The sequence below is a fragment of the Dermochelys coriacea genome, chromosome 3 (assembly GCF_009764565.3).
Source record: "Dermochelys coriacea isolate rDerCor1 chromosome 3, rDerCor1.pri.v4, whole genome shotgun sequence".
Classification (NCBI taxonomy): domain Eukaryota; kingdom Metazoa; phylum Chordata; order Testudines; family Dermochelyidae; genus Dermochelys; species Dermochelys coriacea.
The window spans coordinates 10,093,639-10,111,378 of NC_050070.1; positions in this window are offsets into that span (position 1 = coordinate 10,093,639).

Genomic DNA, 17,740 nt, shown 5'->3' on the forward strand with positions numbered 1-17,740 from the left:
CATTGTTACCTATTACCAGCCATTTATTGCAGAAAATATTAGTAAACTGTGCCACCAAAAATGTTAATTGGGCCTCCAGAATCTTAGTTGCAGAAACTCCCTTGCCCTCATATCTTGTCTTCACAGAGTACTTCTTCATCTTCTAAAGAACCTTAATATTGGTCTGTCTCCACCTCTGTTCCTTCCAGTTACTCTGAGATATTTCACTCTCTTCCTCCAGTTTTTACGATGTGATCCAGGTTGGCGGCTTTAGGATTGCCATTGTATACAAGCCACCAAGTGTGCACTGGGGCCAGCAGGTCCTCCCAATACTTGGTCATCCTGCAATCTTTATTGGAGATTTCAACAGTCATCACTTTGAGTGGCGGTACGCTGATTCAGATGACATGGAGCTGTTGATAGACTATGTGATTAACAATGACTTTATGTTGATTCATGATGCAAAACATGGCACATTTATCTCATCCAGATGGTAGAAAGAGTACTCTTCTGGTCTTCGTTGGGTCAGTTCACTAGATGGCCATCCACAACCAGAAAGTCGTCTTGTACTTGATAACTTCCCTCACGGCCAACATAGACTATCACTCATTCACAGCTACCCATCATTCCAAGTTCAATCAAGTATCAGCGGAATTTTTGTAAGGTAGGGAAAAGTTCTGTAACACACTGGAATATAGTGCGATTACGATTCCATTGCATTGTATCTCAGCTGATGAAGCCTACCTCTGATTCCAAGGAGCCATTTATAAAGCGGCATGTTCAGCTGTTCCATGGGGGTGTTGACCAATTTACACTCCCTGCCTGAGTCCCTGCTTTGTGTCCCCACCCGGCTCCTGGCCCCATCTCTGCGGGGGCAGACACAGTCGGGGATAAGGGAGGGTGTGATCCTGAAAAGTCTGGGGACCACTGGTCTATGGCCTGGTCACCCACCAAGTAGAAAAGCAGGTTTTCTGTCAGACGAGAGATGTTTATCTAGCCAGCCGCTTACATGTAAAGGACATTGTGTGTCTTTCACAAGGGGTCTCCTCTCACCAGTCTGAATCCAATGGTAATGGAGGATTGTGAAACACTTCAAAGAGAGAAATGTAACCGGAAGCCACAAACAAAGGGGACGAGGATGGGGGAGACCCCTAGCTTGCGGCTGACATCAAAGGTTTGTTCTAGTGTATTTGGGAGACAAAGAAGACACCCTGGCATCCTCCCCTAGGTCATGAAAGGGGTCTCACCCAGTTTGATTGAAAATGCTGGAGAGACCTTTCGGTGAGAGAAGTTTTTTTACACAATGTTAGTTAAGTTTCCTTGATAGAAAGGGCCTTACGATTGTCTTTTGTATGTAACCTTTTGTTTCCAGTGTTCTTAGTCACTGGCATTTGAATCTCTGGTCATTGATAATAAACGTAGTCTTGTTTTCACTGTATGTATATCTCAGTGCTGGATTGTTAAGCAAAGTGGCGACCCTGAGATCTGCCAAGCTGGTGGGTACAGTTGCTTTAGGAAGAGCAGGCCTGGTCATTCTGTGAGTGTCCAGAGAATAATGGGGTTTGGGGGCTTGACAGTACAGGGACTACTCCAAGGACTCCGGGGCTGATGTGTGCCTGTCACAGGGTCCACTCACTGCTAGTGGCGTCTTCTTCTGGCCGCTCTGGAGATTAGCTCCTTCCTGGTGCTGCGCCTTCCTCTGCCTGTCTCTCCATTGATCGCCCTCTCTCACCCTGCAGCTCCTCTTGCTCTAGAAGTTGCAGCTTCCTCTTCATGATGTGGCCCTCCAACAAGGTTACTAGGGGTATCAAAGTATTTCGGGACAAAATGTCCCAGGTGAGCCGCTCTCCACTGCCTGGTCTGTGCCACTTCTCCAGTGGCTGGTGGGGGAATCTGGGCCCACCCTTTACTCCAGGTTCCAGCTCAGGGCCGCCAAGGTCTGCTTTATCCTAGGCCTTGCTGCTTTTCCCCTGAGACTTTCCTACCTTTCTAGTTCTACCCCCTCTCCCGGTTTACCAGCCACATAAATCTCTCCTCCCAGGGAGTAACCACAGACTACTTGCATGTATAGCCCCAAGCATGGCTCCCTTCACCACGGGAGTGACTGCAGCCTCCTTCTGCACTCAGCTCCTGGGCTTTATACAGGCTATGCCTCTTTCTGTCCAGCTGAACCTTGTCTAATCAATTCCTGCTCCCTGGCTCCTCCTCCAGGTGCAGCCTGGGCATTTAACTGACCTATCTGGCTGCCTTAATCCATTCAGGTTTTGTGTGTGCCTAGCGCTAATTTGTACAGACAGAGTCAGGCCTGTGCAGGTCTGGAAGGCAGGGCTTGTGTTTCAGGGAGCTGATCCAACAGCAGGCCCGGACAAGACTCCTTCACACCAAGGGCATGTGGTGATGAGGTGTTTCTAGTCCAGGGCAGTAACAACAACACTGTTTGTCTTTAAACAAACTGCTGAGACAGGCAGGTTAATCAAAATGAAGAATTTTGTCATGCTCCTGTATCCGACATGGACTGGTCATGAAGCTTCCTTCTGAGCAAGATACACATCAGACAGGGATGGTCATCATAACATCCTTCAATGCTCTGCCAGGTATGGCTCAGTTTAGCTGAAAAGGGTATGTTTCAGAGTAGCAGCCGTGTTAGTCTGTATTCGCAAAAAGAACAGGAGTACTTGTGGCACCTTAGAGACTAACAAATTTATTTGAGCATAAGCTTTCATGAGCTACAGCTCACTTCATCGGATGCATTCAGTGGAAAATACAGTGGGGAGATTTATATACACACACACAGAACATGAAACAATGGGTGTTACCACACACACTGTAACCAGAGTTATCACTTAAGGTGAGCTATTACCAGCAGGAGAGCGGGGTGCCACCTAGTGGCTACACTGTATAATACAGGTTTCAGAGTAGCAGCCGTGTTAGTCTGTATTCGCAAAAAGAAAAGGAGTACTTGTGGCACCTTAGAGACTAACAAATTTTTTAGAGCATAAGCTTTCAGATGAAGTGAGCTGTAGCTCACGAAAGCTTATGCTCTAATAAATTTGTTAGTCTCTAAGGTGCCACAAGTACTCCTTTTCTTTTTGTATAATACAGTTCAGCATTCCATTACAAATGTAACATTCATCTTAATGGCAAAGAGTCCTGTGGCACCTTATCGACTAATAGACGTATTGGAGCATAAGCTTTTGTGGGTGAATACCCACTTTGTCGGATGCATGTAGTGGAAATTTCCAGAGGCAGGTATAAATATGCAAGCAAGAATCAGGCTAGGGATAACGAGGTTAGTTCAATCTGGGAGGATGCGGCCCTCTTTTAGCAGTTGAGGTGTGAACACCAAGGTGCTTTTGTAGTTGGCTAGCCAATCACAGTCTTTGTTTAATCCTGAGCTGATGGTGTCAAATTTGCAAATGAACTGAAGCTCAGCAGTTTCTCTTTGAAGTCTGGTCCTGAAGTTTTTTTGCTGCAGGATGGCTACCTTTAAATCTGCTATTGTGTGTCCAGGGAGATTGAAGTGTTCTCCTACAGGTTTTTGTATGTTGCCATTCCTAATATCTGATTTGTGTCCATTTATCCTTGTACATAGCAGAGGGGCATTGCTGGCACATGATGGCGTATATTACATTGGTGGTCGTGCAGGTGAATGAACTGGTGATGGTGTGGCTGATATGGTTAGCCCACATATGTACACCAGTGGCACCATCACAGGACCTAACCAAATCAGCCACACCATCACCGGTTCATTCACCTGCATGTCCACCAATGTAATATATGCCATCATGTGCCAGCAATGATGTGTGTTTAACAGGAGCAACATCAAGACGCACAAAGTGTATGTTGTTGATCATACTGAAATAACATTAAGAAAGCACTATCTGCTTTACATTTAGAAATGAAACATTTGCTAGTAAAGAAATAAATGGATTGCAAGGCTTCAGGAAAGCTTTTATAAAATTTATGCACCTTTTTTTAGTGAATTCGCTTCCATGCAGCGTGTGACCTTTTAGTGTTTGCTTTGCATGAACGTTGCTGTAGCTGAGTTTCACTGGCCAAAATATTCATACAAAGTGAATTTCAAGGCACATGCGCAAATATTAATAGAAACTGAATTTTAAATCCACAGAAGCAAACAGTTATTCTGGAAACATTAGCATTCTCATCCAATCAGGAAAGAGAAACTATACCATGTGACTTATGCGACTCATCCCACTTTTTCGATATGGCTTAGATTTGGAATATTCACTCCAAGTCACTATATTCACTTGTAGAGTTAAAAAAAATTCATTGAATCATGGATAACATTGAAAAAAATCATAGTTCTCTTCTACTTGAGTTCTTGGACCATGTCCAACAGCTAGTACTGGAGTGCATGCTCATGGATATTCCATGAAGTTCAAGACACTTTCTTGACACAGCACCTAACACAGTAGGGCTCAGGCCTCTAGGCACAACCATAATATATCATCAGATGTAAGATCTCCATGGACTCTGATGATATTTTCATCCTCAGTACAGATGACCTTCCTCCCTCACAGATTTCCACCACTTCAACAACCACCACCTATCCTTTGAACTGTCTCTAGAACACTCCTACACTGGCACCAACTTCAGGCACACCACAATCAGCTTCAACAATGGAACCCTACAGACAACTATATACAAGAAACCCACAGATCACCACACTTATCTTCACAGATCCAGTAACCACTCAGACATACCAAGAAATCTACCATCTACAGCCAGGCATGCAGATACCATAAAATATGCTTTGAGGAAAAAGTCCAGGATACACACCTTAACACATAGAAAACTGCCTTTGCCAAACAAGAACACACCACCTGAACTAGATCACATCATGGAATGGACCACCCACATACCCTGAGAGAACCTGCTATAATATGGAAAAAAAATACCCCTCGGACTGCACATCCCTAGTTGTCACTTACCACCCCCACACTGGAATCCATACGGGGTATCATTAAGCAATTACAGCCCACAGTCAATGGAGACTCCATCCTGAAATAAATTTTTCCCAACCCCCCCGTCTGGCCTTCAAACAACTTCCCAACCTCACCAAGCTCATCATCAGAAGCAAGCGCCACACAGACCAGGACTCACCAACTCAAAGTGGTACCAGACCCTGCCATAACAACAGATGCAAAATCTGCAGCCATATCCTCACTGCTACTGTGGTCAACACCTCCACAACACACATTTCAAAAACCATGGGTCCTACACATGCCTATCACAACAAGTGATGGACCACATCCAGTGCATTAAATGCCACAACAACAGCATTGTGGGTGACTCACACAAAAAATGATGAAAACACCATATCACCCATAGTTGAACATTTTCACGATCACTCCATATCTGACTTCTCAGTCCTTGTCCTCAAAGGAAACCTGCATAACACGGTCAAACAATGAGTGTGGGAGCTTAAATTCATAACTTTGCTAGACATCAAAAGTTGTAGATTTAATAAAGACACTGAATGTATAGCTTATTACAACCATCTGTAACTCACCACCCCTCTTTTGTCCTATACCTGTAGAGGTGTTAATTGTCCACTTGACCTTGGATGGTCTTGTGATGGGTTCCCCCTGAGGTGCCATCTGGAAGTTGGGTACCACTGAGCCCTCTGACCCACCAGCCTGGGTTCCCTCTCTCACTGTGCTGCTGTGACAAGCTGCAGACCCACTCCCGGTCCTACACTTCCACCAGCATTCGCACAGGTCGGGACACACCCAGCTGCAGTTACATGCAGGCTCTCTGACCAGCCACTACATGTGAACCAACAGTAGAGAGGCTACGGCCAAAATAACCCCCAGATTTCCAGCCAAGGACCCCAGAGTGGTACCATCCTGCCCTGGTCCAAACTCCAACCAGTATGAATTTATTATCCAGTTCACCTGGAATTTATTATCCTGTTCACCTGGAGAGAAATATGCAACAGCCCCCACCTCTTAAGCTAAGATTCCCAGGCACTTCACTCCAAACTCACTGGTTTAGATTAAAACATAAAATGAATTTATTAACTACAAAAGATAGATTTTAAGTGATTATAAGTGATAGCTAACAGATCAAAGCAGATTACCTGGTAAATAACTAAAAATGCAAATTAAGTTTAACATACTAGAAAGATTGGATTTGAAGTAACAATCTCTTACCCTACAGATGATACAAACAGGCTGCAGATTCTTAAGCAACAAGCTATACTTGCTTTGCAGCTTGGTATCCCCATGTTTTTCATACACAGGCTAGAAATCCCTTTAGCCTGGGTCCAGGACTTCCCCCAGTTCAGTCTTTGCTCCTCAGGTGTTTCCAGGACTCTTCTTGTGTGGAGAGTGAGGAACAACAGATGATGTCACTCCCTGCCTTATATAGTTTTAGCATATAAGGTGCAAATCCTTTGTTTCAAAACTTGGTTTCCAGACCAGCTTGTGGAAAAATACTGATATCCCAAGATGGAGTTCAGAGACATGTGGTCTGGTCACATGACCTTGTATACCTTGCAAAGTCATAGCAGCCATTACTTACAGGCTGCCTGGAACATTCACAGGAAGGTTAAGTTCTTCCAGGTTCCATTGTCTTTGCTGATGGGCCATCAGCACTGTCTGGATTCTTCACTGTTGTACCAGAAAGGCTAGTTGTGGGTTTCACCCGGAGTAAGCATGATTGAAATACAGATACATCATCAATATTCATTACTTCATATACAAAAATGATACATGCATACACATAGGATAATCATATTCAGCAAATCATAACTTTTCCAATGATGCCTCACATGACTTATCTTGTACAAAATGCATCATAATTATGCCATAATCATATCACAGTAATATTACTATGACAAATATGGGGTGCAGTGTCACAGGTGGTTTACAACATGTGTTAACTCCTTATCTGTTCCAGCCTTGTGTTTACCTGTGGCACTCTGAATACCTTTCCCAGACCTGAGGAAGCGTTCTGTGTACACTCAAAAGCTTGTCTTTCACCAACAGAAGTTGGTCCAATAAAACATATTTTCTCACCTATCTTGTCTCTCTAATATCCTGGGACCAACATAGCTACAACAACACTGCACAGCAACTATCAGTGTGAGTTAGAGTATTGCCACCTGGCCAATGGTGAGCTCCGTGATAGGAGATTTACAGGACTTAGAGAAGCCACAGTCAACTCCCAGAACACTTTAGACTCTAATGAGACATGACATAACAAGTGTCGTAATACACAATATATGTAAAAAAAAAGACAGAGGGAGCAGTTAGGGGAAGATGGGCAAGGATCAGAACAACAAGACCATGTACTTGCTAAGGTCTGGTCTACACTACAGAGTTAGGTTGATGCAAGGCAGCTTATGTCGACCTAACTATGGAAGTGTTCACACTTACATTTCATTCCTGCAGACTTAACAGGTCCACCTTCATGAGTGGCACAGAGACAAGGTCAATGTAGTTAGGTCAAAGTGGTGTCAGTGTAGAAGCTGCGTTGCTTACGTTGACTGTTACTGGCTTTCAGGAGCTGTTCCACAATGCCCCACATTGACAGTACAATCAATACAAGTGAGGATGCGCACTGCCAACAAAAGGAGCAAAATGTAAACATGCACAAGTGATGTAATTACTGTGGCAGGGGTATGCCGATATAAATTAGGTCGACTTAATTTTGTGGCATAGACATGCATAAGACAGTTATGTCTATATTTCAGTGGATCACTGAGTTAGATAGAGAGAGAGAGAGACAGAAACAGAGAGAATGAGAGAGAGAGAGAGAGAGAGAGAGAGAGAGAGAAAGTGAGTAATTCACTTTCGACCTTTACATATATATATTGTGATGGAGCAAGGCCAGATGGCTATAGTAAAGTAATGGGAGACAGATACATTAGCCACAGGCTAAACAAATCCCTGTTACCAGGATAAGCAAATGGCAGCTGCGCCAGGTCAATTAAGACACCTGGGGCCAATTAAGATATTTCCAGAAGGCAGGGAGGACAGGTAGATTGATTGGGACACCTGAAGCCAATCAGGGGCTGGCTGAAACTAGTTAAAATCCTCCCAGTTAGTCAGGTGGGCGCTCGTGTCAGAAGTTGTAGGAGGAAGTCACGCTGTTGGAGAGATTGAGCAGTACAAACCATATCAGACACAAGGAAGGAGGCCCTGAGGTAAGGGTGAAGTGGAGCTCGAGGAAGTGGGGGCTGCTGTGGGGAAGTGGCTCAGGGAATTGTATGTTTACTGTTTCTAAAAAGTCAGCTACCATAGCTGATGCTATTAGGGTCCCTGGACTGGAGCCCGGAGTAGAGGGCAGGCCCAGGCTCCCCCTTTTGCCCCCCAGTTAATCACTGAGACTGGGAGACAATAGAGACTGTGCAATGGAGGGTAGCTTCTCCTCACCTCCCTTGCTGACTTATGAAGAAAATGGCTCAGTAGGCTGTGACTGTTGCCTCTAGAGGGAGAAGGGCTATGTGGAGGGTCACAGTGAGCCTCTGAGGCTAGTGAAATCCGCCAGGAAACGCGGGACCCACGGAGACAAGGACAGAGTTTTGTCACAATATTTGCATTGGGAGTTGCCACAATTAAATTGTTTTAATTTTACTGCTGGAGAAGCATGTCTCTCCAGATAAATCATATTTTTTATAAGAAAGTTAAACAGTTACTCTATATGAAAAGGAAAGTAACAGGCATTTCCTGATGTTTTCAGGCATCCCTTTTGGATTTGTGCAGCTCTGTGAGACCTTTACGGGATTAGTTTACAGCATTTCCACATTCTGCTTGAGCAGGCTCCAGAGAAATCTTGGGATCAGTCTGCATCTGGGGCTATGCAGTCACCACCATTAGCTGCACAGGAAGGGGAGCCTGGAGAAATACCTGCACAAAGCAAAAGAGGCTGTAAGGTTCTGTTTGTATCCACAATGGGAGCAACATACCAGCTGCAATTTCAGGTGGAGGAACACCACAGAAATTGGCCATTCACTGAGTGGTGAGCAGAGGCTGTACTAATCGTGGCCAGTGTAAAAGATCTCGTCATAAGTGAAATTTGCCTCTTGTAACTTTTCAACAATTCAGATATCATGAGAAGGACCCAAGTGGTAAATTTTAGGTCTGGATCTAAATGTCCCCAAAGTTTGGGAGTTCTCAGTTCCAGGTATTTGGAATTGGGGCCCATCTTTAACCCAAACATTATTAGCATAATAGTTCCTAGCTGTAATAGATCTGCTTCCATCATAAGGTGCTAAGGGGGTGTACAAACTTTGATTGATTTTTCTCACCACACCGCTGTGAGATAACAATACAATTTCCAAAGGATCACAGTGAGACTGTTTCAGTATTGGGATTAGAACCCAGATCTACAGAGTCCTTCTCATTTGCTCAAACTACCGAACAATATTGTGTCCCCTTTTGTTTTATAGTTCAATAAAAAGACTGATGAGTAGATGTTTCAAGAGATCAGGAGTGTTCTCAGTCATTTCTAGGAAGGGTATGATCAAAAGATACAGGGGTAAGCAAATTCCAGACAGGATCGACCTACCCAGACCTTTTAGCAGGCAGCAGGGGTGAAACCCAGATACGGATTTCCATTTAGAGCCCATCTCTAGTGGCCATTGGTTGGCCTAAACTTCCCTGATACAGCCAGATTTTCAATTTGATTAGAAAACTGAACCAAAAAAAAGGGAATCATAACCAGGGTATACGATCCTCCCCCAAATTTTATCCATGAACACCCTCCCTGCTTCCCTGAAAACACCCAGCTGGACCGACACAGCAAGTGGGGATGTAAATAAGGTTTAAAAATAATAACCGTTTAACCTATGAAAATTCTATCGGTTAAAAAGTTAACCATTAAGGAGTTCACATAGACAGGGAACTCGGGATGTGGGGGGTGCTGCAGCACCCCCACGTTTTACCTGGGGCTCTGCTGCCAGCCCCGCACCCGGGATCCTGGCTGCCGGCCCCGTGCCCGGGACTCCGCTGCCAGCCCCATGCCCGGGGTCCTGGCTGCCAGACCAGTGCCCAAGACTCTGCTGCTGGCCCGGGCATGGATCCTGGGTGCCGGGCGGCAGCATAGTTTAATCATTAACTGAAACCGATAAGACTGATGCTTATCGGTTAACCAGTGAAACTTTTACATCCCGAGCAGCAAGATCCATTTTCTTCACAAAGAAAGAGGATTTAAGAACCTTGGAGACAAAGAGAGCAACAAACTTGTCTCCTGATGCTCCAATGTTCCCCCTGTAGATTGCATCAGCTCCAAGAAGGATCTTCACCACTTACCTTTACAGCAGGTCGCTCGACCCGTGCGAGCAGGTTCCAAATGCAAACAGTGGTCTAGGGCAGAGCGTTTGGTGGCAGAGGCCATTGTTGCTCATACATCTCAGGGTGTCTGCAGGCAGGCTGAGCCCTGCAGAGGGAATGGGGAATCCGAGAAGTGCTACAATATCAGTCCTGCTCTGTCACTTACAGAGAAACTTCAGACTGACTTTGGGGCCAGCTTGGCAAATACAACCCGAATCACTGAGCTGGGGGCTTTGGAAACCATACAAGCCCCTCATTAGGGGCCTGACGCAGACCCGCTGCAATCACAGGGAGTCTTTCCAGTGACCTTGAGGGGTTTTGGAGGATGCCCAAGGAGGGGCCTTGCCTTGGTGGAATAAAGCTAATTTTGTGTTAGCTGACACCACCCTGCCTTTTCTCAGCACTGTACCCTGGGGTGGAGCAGGCTCTATGCTTCCCTGATTGTGGGAGATGTGGCAGCCTTGCCCGTATGCATGTCCGGCAGCATGGCAGTGAGGAAGGGTCTATGTGTTCTCCCCCATGGGACCTCGGGATGGGCCAGGCAGCATGTAGCCTCTGGAGTTAGGCCATTAAACAATTATCTCGGCCTGTTATCTCCTTCTCAGCAGTGCTCTTCTCCCAGGATGGGAAAAGGGCAGCCTGAAAGATGTGGGGTAGCCACAGGCAGGGGGTGGATCAGCACCAGTAAGGGGGACTTGAGCCAGGGGATCCCAATGCAGCAAAGGGAGCATGAGACCCCCACGCATCAAAACTGGGGCAGCGCAAGCCGGGTTTAACTTGCCAGCCCTCGCTTTGCCACAAGGCTGCTGCCTGCCCCTCCTGGGGCGGTGGTGGAAAGAAGCAGGACACGGGGCTAGAAAGATGGGCTCTGGGTCTACGGCGGCCCCTTCAGATAACGCCATGCTACTGCGGCCTGAAGGAGAGCGGTCAGGGAAACGTGGGGCAGTGAGCCAGCTGCAGTGTGTGGCACCCAGTGCTGCCTGTGCCAGGGAGCTGGTGTGTTGGACTGAGTGGGTGCCGTACAGCTCAGGTCCAGCATGGTCAGATTTTTTAAAAAAAATCCTGAGAATGTATCTATTTTTATTCAAAAATGTTTAAAAAGGGTGAAAATCCCAAACGAAGGGCAGTGAGCAGCGGGGAGGGGTGCCCAACCCCCACAGGGTGCAATGGGTGGGAGAAAGGGTGCCCAAACCCCACAGAGTGCAGCGGGTGGGGGAGGGTTGCCCAATGCCCGCAGGGTACAGTAGGTGTGGGGAAGGGGTGCCCACTTCAACCTAGTGCAGCGGGTGGGGGGAGGGTTACTCATGATGTAGCTCTGAAGGACTGGGGTCAGGAGGGGCTCTATCTGGCATGGAGGCCAGTACTTACAGTGTGCAGCCATCTACACCCATCTTGACCATGCCCCTTTAGCATGGTCCCGTCTGTTTCCCCTGCTGCTGTGGAGACCGCTCGATCTCTGCAGCGATGACAGGCCTGCTGTTAGTGGACAGAGGCCCCTCCTGACCCCGGCCTTTAAGGAGATGCAGCCGGGGCTCTGTGCCCAGAGGCCGTGCTGCAGGGCTGCCTAGTTTCCCAGGTTTTGAAAGACTGGATATTTTCCTAGAAGACCTGCGCAAGGAAGTTTTGGGGGAAGTTCTCTGGCCTGTGCTGTATGGGAGGTTAGACAAGATCACCACGGTGGTCCCATCCGGCCGTGGAATCTACAAAAAAAACGAAATTTGGGTGAATATCGATAAAACCTAAATATTGACTTTTTCCACAACCTGGGAATTTTTCAGAGACAATCAGTAGCTACCGATAACGAAGGGCCTTGAATCCTCTCCTGCTCTAGACTGAGAAACAGGGAACAGCTTTAATGTAAGTAACTGAAAAGCAGTGAAATAAGTTGTCTGCAACGTTGTACCATCTCCTCATATGATTCCCCACAATCATCCCTCTCCTCTGGTTTACACCTTACCTGGAGTAGCCTGGAGGAGGAAGAGGAGAACAGCAAAGATCAGGTAAAAGATCTTCATGGTAGAAGGTTGGCCGAGAACTCAGCATCACTGGCTAGAAGAGACACTAAGCTAGAGAGGAGACAGAAAGTCTCTGTATTTATAGGACACTGGGGATTGTCATATGCTGAAGCACGCTGACCTTAGCAGTAATGAATCTGGAAAGCCGACATTTGAGCAATGAGCATGTTTCCACTGCCACACACTGTTGAACCTGAACAATGACAAAGTGTCACAAGTCTAACCAGTGAGGTAATAATTCCCCTCTGCACAGCAACTGGGAGACAAATCTTGGAACTGCATTGAATGCAGGCCTCCTGACTATAACGTATGCTCCTCTGTCACAGTGGAACTCTCTGTGAGAAGGGTAACGCTCATCTGTGCAGGACACCAAACTTCCCCAGTGTCTGAGAGTGTGGAACGAACTCGCTAGGGAACTAAGGACTATCAGAAACCTCCCCACCGTCCACTCCAAGTGCCAGGTGCACGTCTTTGACCTGCCAAATCTCATATAAATACATGTGTTCCTCTGTGTTTAGAGAAAAAAGAAAAAAACCCTCTGAAACAAGCCACTCCACAGCACATGCTTCTCTCCTGGTGAGCAGATGAGAGAACAAACAATATGGGACAGATGTGTATTCATGATGCTTCGTGCACCACTGCAAGGCACTCATACTACAGTGATGAGAGCGGTATAAGAAGCTACATAGAATAGAAAGAACATGGGCTTCGGTAAGTCAGGGGGAATCCAAAGTAGGATGGCAAAGATGACAGATGGACTGAAGATTAAGACAGCCTAGCAAAGGCTTGATACCACTCTCATATTTTTCCCTGTATGTGACTTTCCCCTTTGATCACTGATTATCATAGCATCTGAGGCTGTGCAATGTATTTGTGAGACCACCTGGCCTAGTGGTAGCCCTATTTCTTGTGACATTCAAAACTCAATTGTACAAAACATTACTGTGAACTGTGGGAAGCAAACCTGCATTGGCCTTGGGTGGGGAGAAGGGGCTGAAGAATGTCAGCCCCTAAGAGATATCTATAATGGTCAGATTATTAATTATTATTGTTATTGTTGTTGTCCGGCCAGCTTGCTTACTAGCTGGACATCTGGAAAAGCCAATGCAGTCTTGTAAAGGGTAGAATTTATAACCAGCTCTCTGATTTCACAGATCCATCATCCATAAATGCTTTCTGACCAACACTTAGAACGGAGCTTCCAGTTGCAATCAGAGGTCGCTAGGCATGTGGATGGGCCATACCGGTAGGATTCTGCCTGCTGCAATGTTGGATACTATCGGAAGTGATTGTGGGCCTGGTGGTATTGTGGGGAGCATAGAGTTCCATTGTCCTGATGTTACGGTGTCCACTCAGGCTACTGCTGTAAGTTCTCCTGAGTAGCCCAAAGACGGGGTTGGTTGCAGACACATTAGATTTACAGGTGCTGAGCCAGAGTAGCAGAGACAGACCTGAACTCTGGCCTCAGCCATTAAGTCACAGTCCACGTTCCAGTCATCACTGGCCTCTATGCATCCCCTGCCCTCTTGAGTTACGGTGCACTTTGCTCTGGGGGTCTATTAGCAAATATAGCCCTGGGGAAAATGTTAGATTGCTTGATTGTGTCTTTAATCAATAAACTTTTAACTTGAATGAGTGCTTTGAGGGTGTTTGTCAAGAAACTGAGAAATACCAGAGCCTTTGTAGAAAATAACCCCAAACCAACCTAGCCCTGTTTAATGTCAGAGAATGGAAGAGTTTATAATCACCTTTAACTCTTCATGCCTTCAAGATCAATATCCATATCCACACAACAGGATGTAAACACCTTTTGAGAATCTGGGACTTGTGGTCTATTGTGCAAGGCTGCTGCCCTGTCAGAGTGAGACAGTTGGGGCTCATCGTGTCAATGGGCAGAGAGTGGAAAAACAAACCTGGTGCTCTCCAAAATTACACAACCCCTGTGACAAAGTTAGCTCACAGCCTTTGGCCATTCTTACTGATGAGAACAGAGATACAGACAGGAGATAGGTTCTGGCATTTGGCAGTCAGGTTTTGACACAGCTGTTATATTTTACCATATACCTCACGTGTCCAGGCTGAGTGACGTATTTTTAGATTAAGGGAAAATTAATAAAACAAAATCAGAAACAGATATAAAGCCTCGGTGAGAGCACAATGTGAGCCTCTCTTTTGTAATATGCTGCCAGTTTGAATGTAAGTGGTCTTACAAAATGGAGGGTCCTACAACAGGCAGGCAGGAGAACTCCTTAGAAAGTTAATGATGCGGTATCCAGAAGTCATAGTGATAAATCATGCACCGCAGTAACACCCTCATTCCTGAATAAAGCTGGTGAGGCCTAACGATGGGTACCCAGGTGTGAACTCCATCGGGGACTGATTTTCCTCACCAGCCGCACAGCACAGCACCCTAGCCACAGCCTGTGGGATGTATGTGAAAGGAAATGTTTTCATTGCCATCAGTGTCTCTGAACCTATACGGGAATAGCCATCTCGACTAGAAAAAGGGGATATCATTTGTGGTACTGCACTTGTATTCAAGGCTGTGAGTTTGCTGCAACTCACTGTTAATAACGGGACTTTGCACTTGGATAGCACATTTAAACTCAGGAACCCAGGGTGCTTTACAAAGGTGGGGATCATTCCCAACCAGCTCAATGCTCATTCATCTCCCCTAGGAATGCTTTCACTCATTCACTCATTTGGGCTGCCTCTGCCATCCATCCCCTCCACGCCTAACCTCTGCACAGAGATTGTTATTGCTTAATGCTGATATTACAGATAGTGCCCTGAATGTCCAGTCAGGATCAGGGCCCTGTTGTGCTAGGCTCAGTACTTAAAACACAGGCTCTGCCCCAAACAGCTGACAATCTAAATGAAGACAAGTCAGAGCAAGTATGTGCAATAGAGAACTGGGGAACAAGGTTAGCAGTGAGAGATACGCAGTATTGTATAGACTAGTTATGTGAGTATAGGTTTTATACACACACACACATCCATATATACAGAGAGAGATTTTGGAATGAAAAAAGTGTGATGTAAAGGCAGCTGGTCCCTATTAAAAGGAAAGAGACACCTGCTTCTTTAAAAGCTACCGCAAGGCTCCCCTTTGTGGGTCTCAGCACTTTCTTTAGACAAACATTTTCTTACAGCATTTCCACAACTTGCCACCACTGCCAGCACAGATCCCAGGCAGGGTTTCACGCAAGATGTGTACCCTGTATGGCAGCACGCAGTATCCCCTGTTGGCTTTGACAGGAGAGGAAGTTTGAAGGGTCTCCCACCCAGACAGAGAGAGATTGTCTGTTTTTAATCTCATGGGGAACATATGAATTGTGGTTCTGATACCTGGCCCTTGCCAAGTATCACCCATTCAGTGAATGACAAGCACAGGCTTGTCAAAAGGGCCTGAATGATTTAGGAGGCTAAGTCTCATTGTTAAATGACTCAGGCATTTAGGAGCTTACGGCCCATCAGAGTTAGGCTCCAAAGGCCCAGATCCTCAAAAAAGAACTAGATAAATTCATGGAGGATAGGTCCATCAATGGCTATTAGCCAGGCTGGGCAGGGTGATGTCTCTAGCCTTTGTTTGCCAGAAGCGGGAAATGGGTTACAGGGGATGGATCGTTTGATGATTGTCTGTTCTGTTCATTTCCTCTGGGGCATCTGGCACTGGCCACTGTTGGAAGACAGGATACTGGGCTAGATGGACCTTTGATCTGACCCAGTACGGCTGTTCTTATGTTATGTTCTTATTTAGGCACCTAATTCCCACTGATTTCAATGAGAGTGAGGTTCCTAAATACCTTTGAGGATCTGGGCCCAAGTGCCTAAGTTGTTCTTGAAACTGGGACTTAGGGCTTGTCTACACATTGCCACAATGTGGATTACAGGGGTACGAGGTGCAGCGCACACTAAAGCAATGTGGGTAACTGCTCTGTGTAGACCCTGCTAGCGTGATCTAAAAGATACCTAGTTCATGTTAAGGTAGTTCCCTTTCAAACAGGACTATGTTAACACAAATGAGGTACCTTTTAGCTCATGCTTAGCATGGTCTCCACGGGGTAGTTACAGCCCAACAGTTTAGTGTGTGCTGCACCTCACACCCCCACCGTCTGGACTTTGGGACCATGTAGACAAGTCTTCAGGCTGCTCAGTCACTTGGGTGCTTCTTAAAATGTTACCCTGTGCCCTCGGATTATTCCTGGGTTGATGCAGTTTATGCACTGCCTCTTCCTCTGCTCCAGGCCCAAAAGTGCAATCTAGCCCTTATTTATCATTGATCTACAGCCCCAGTGCATGTAAAGCACATTACATGTGGGTACAATAGGGAGACAGGATCAGAATAACTACCATTCTAAGGCTTGCGCTACACCTAAAACTTAGGTCCACCTAGCTATGTCACTCAGCAGTGTGAAAAATTAACGCCCCGAGAGACATACTTAGGCTGGCCTAAGCCCCATTGTAGACATTGCTAGGTTGACAGAAGACTTCTTCACCTTTGGAGGGGGTGAATTTACTCCAGCAATGGAAAAACCCCTATAGTAGGGCCAGATCACGGTGGAATGGTGTATTGGCCCTTTTGCGGCATGAAGAACAAAATGGCATCTTTCACGTACCGTGACAGGTCATGCTGTTAGGGGCGTTCTGTTTGATGCCCATTCAGGACTACACTACTGGTGTGGACTTACCCTAAGGAGCCAAACATGCACATGAAAGGAGAAGGAGCAGGGTGAGGAGGCAACAGCAGGCTTTGTTTTTTATAACTGATAGCCTTTTTGTGTTTTAAGCATTTTCGCCCATCCTTATTTACTCTTTTTCTAACACTTTTCCTTTATCCCCTCTTTCCCACCTCTCCTGTTGAGATGCTTCCCCTTCCTGTCGTGTTGTGTCCTTACATAACAATGGCCTGGTAGCCTTCACAGTTCCTGTATCAACCCAACCCTGACAGCTCCTTTCCCTGTCCCTCCTCCTTTCCCCCATCCCCTCCCTCTTTTCCCCCTTGTAGCCCATGTGCTGTCACCCCTCAAGATAATAAATGAAAGAATATCTGCAAGGAGATTTGCAATCCATTGTCTTCTCAAAGACCAGTGAGGTCAGAGAAATTTTTTCTGTGGATGCTGCACTTTCTGCTTCTTGGATTCCTTTTTCAAAGCAGGTTCTTTGCCATTTACCTGCGGCAGCTCTGAAAACCATTAAAGCAGAAATCGATTCTCATTTGTTAGGGCAGGGCAGGCCCTGAGTGGCAGGCACTCTTCTCACTGTAACACTTAAAGAGGTTCTCAGGGTCTCCAGACCTTGCACAGAACAAAGGAGCCTCCAAAATGCTTTCCCATTCATTCGTACATTCTGGGGTGCAATTCAGACCAGTGAGGGGTTGTGTCACTGCCTGTCCTGTAACCCTGGGTGCCTCACAATGCTTTGCTGCTGTAGCTTCCATCCTGG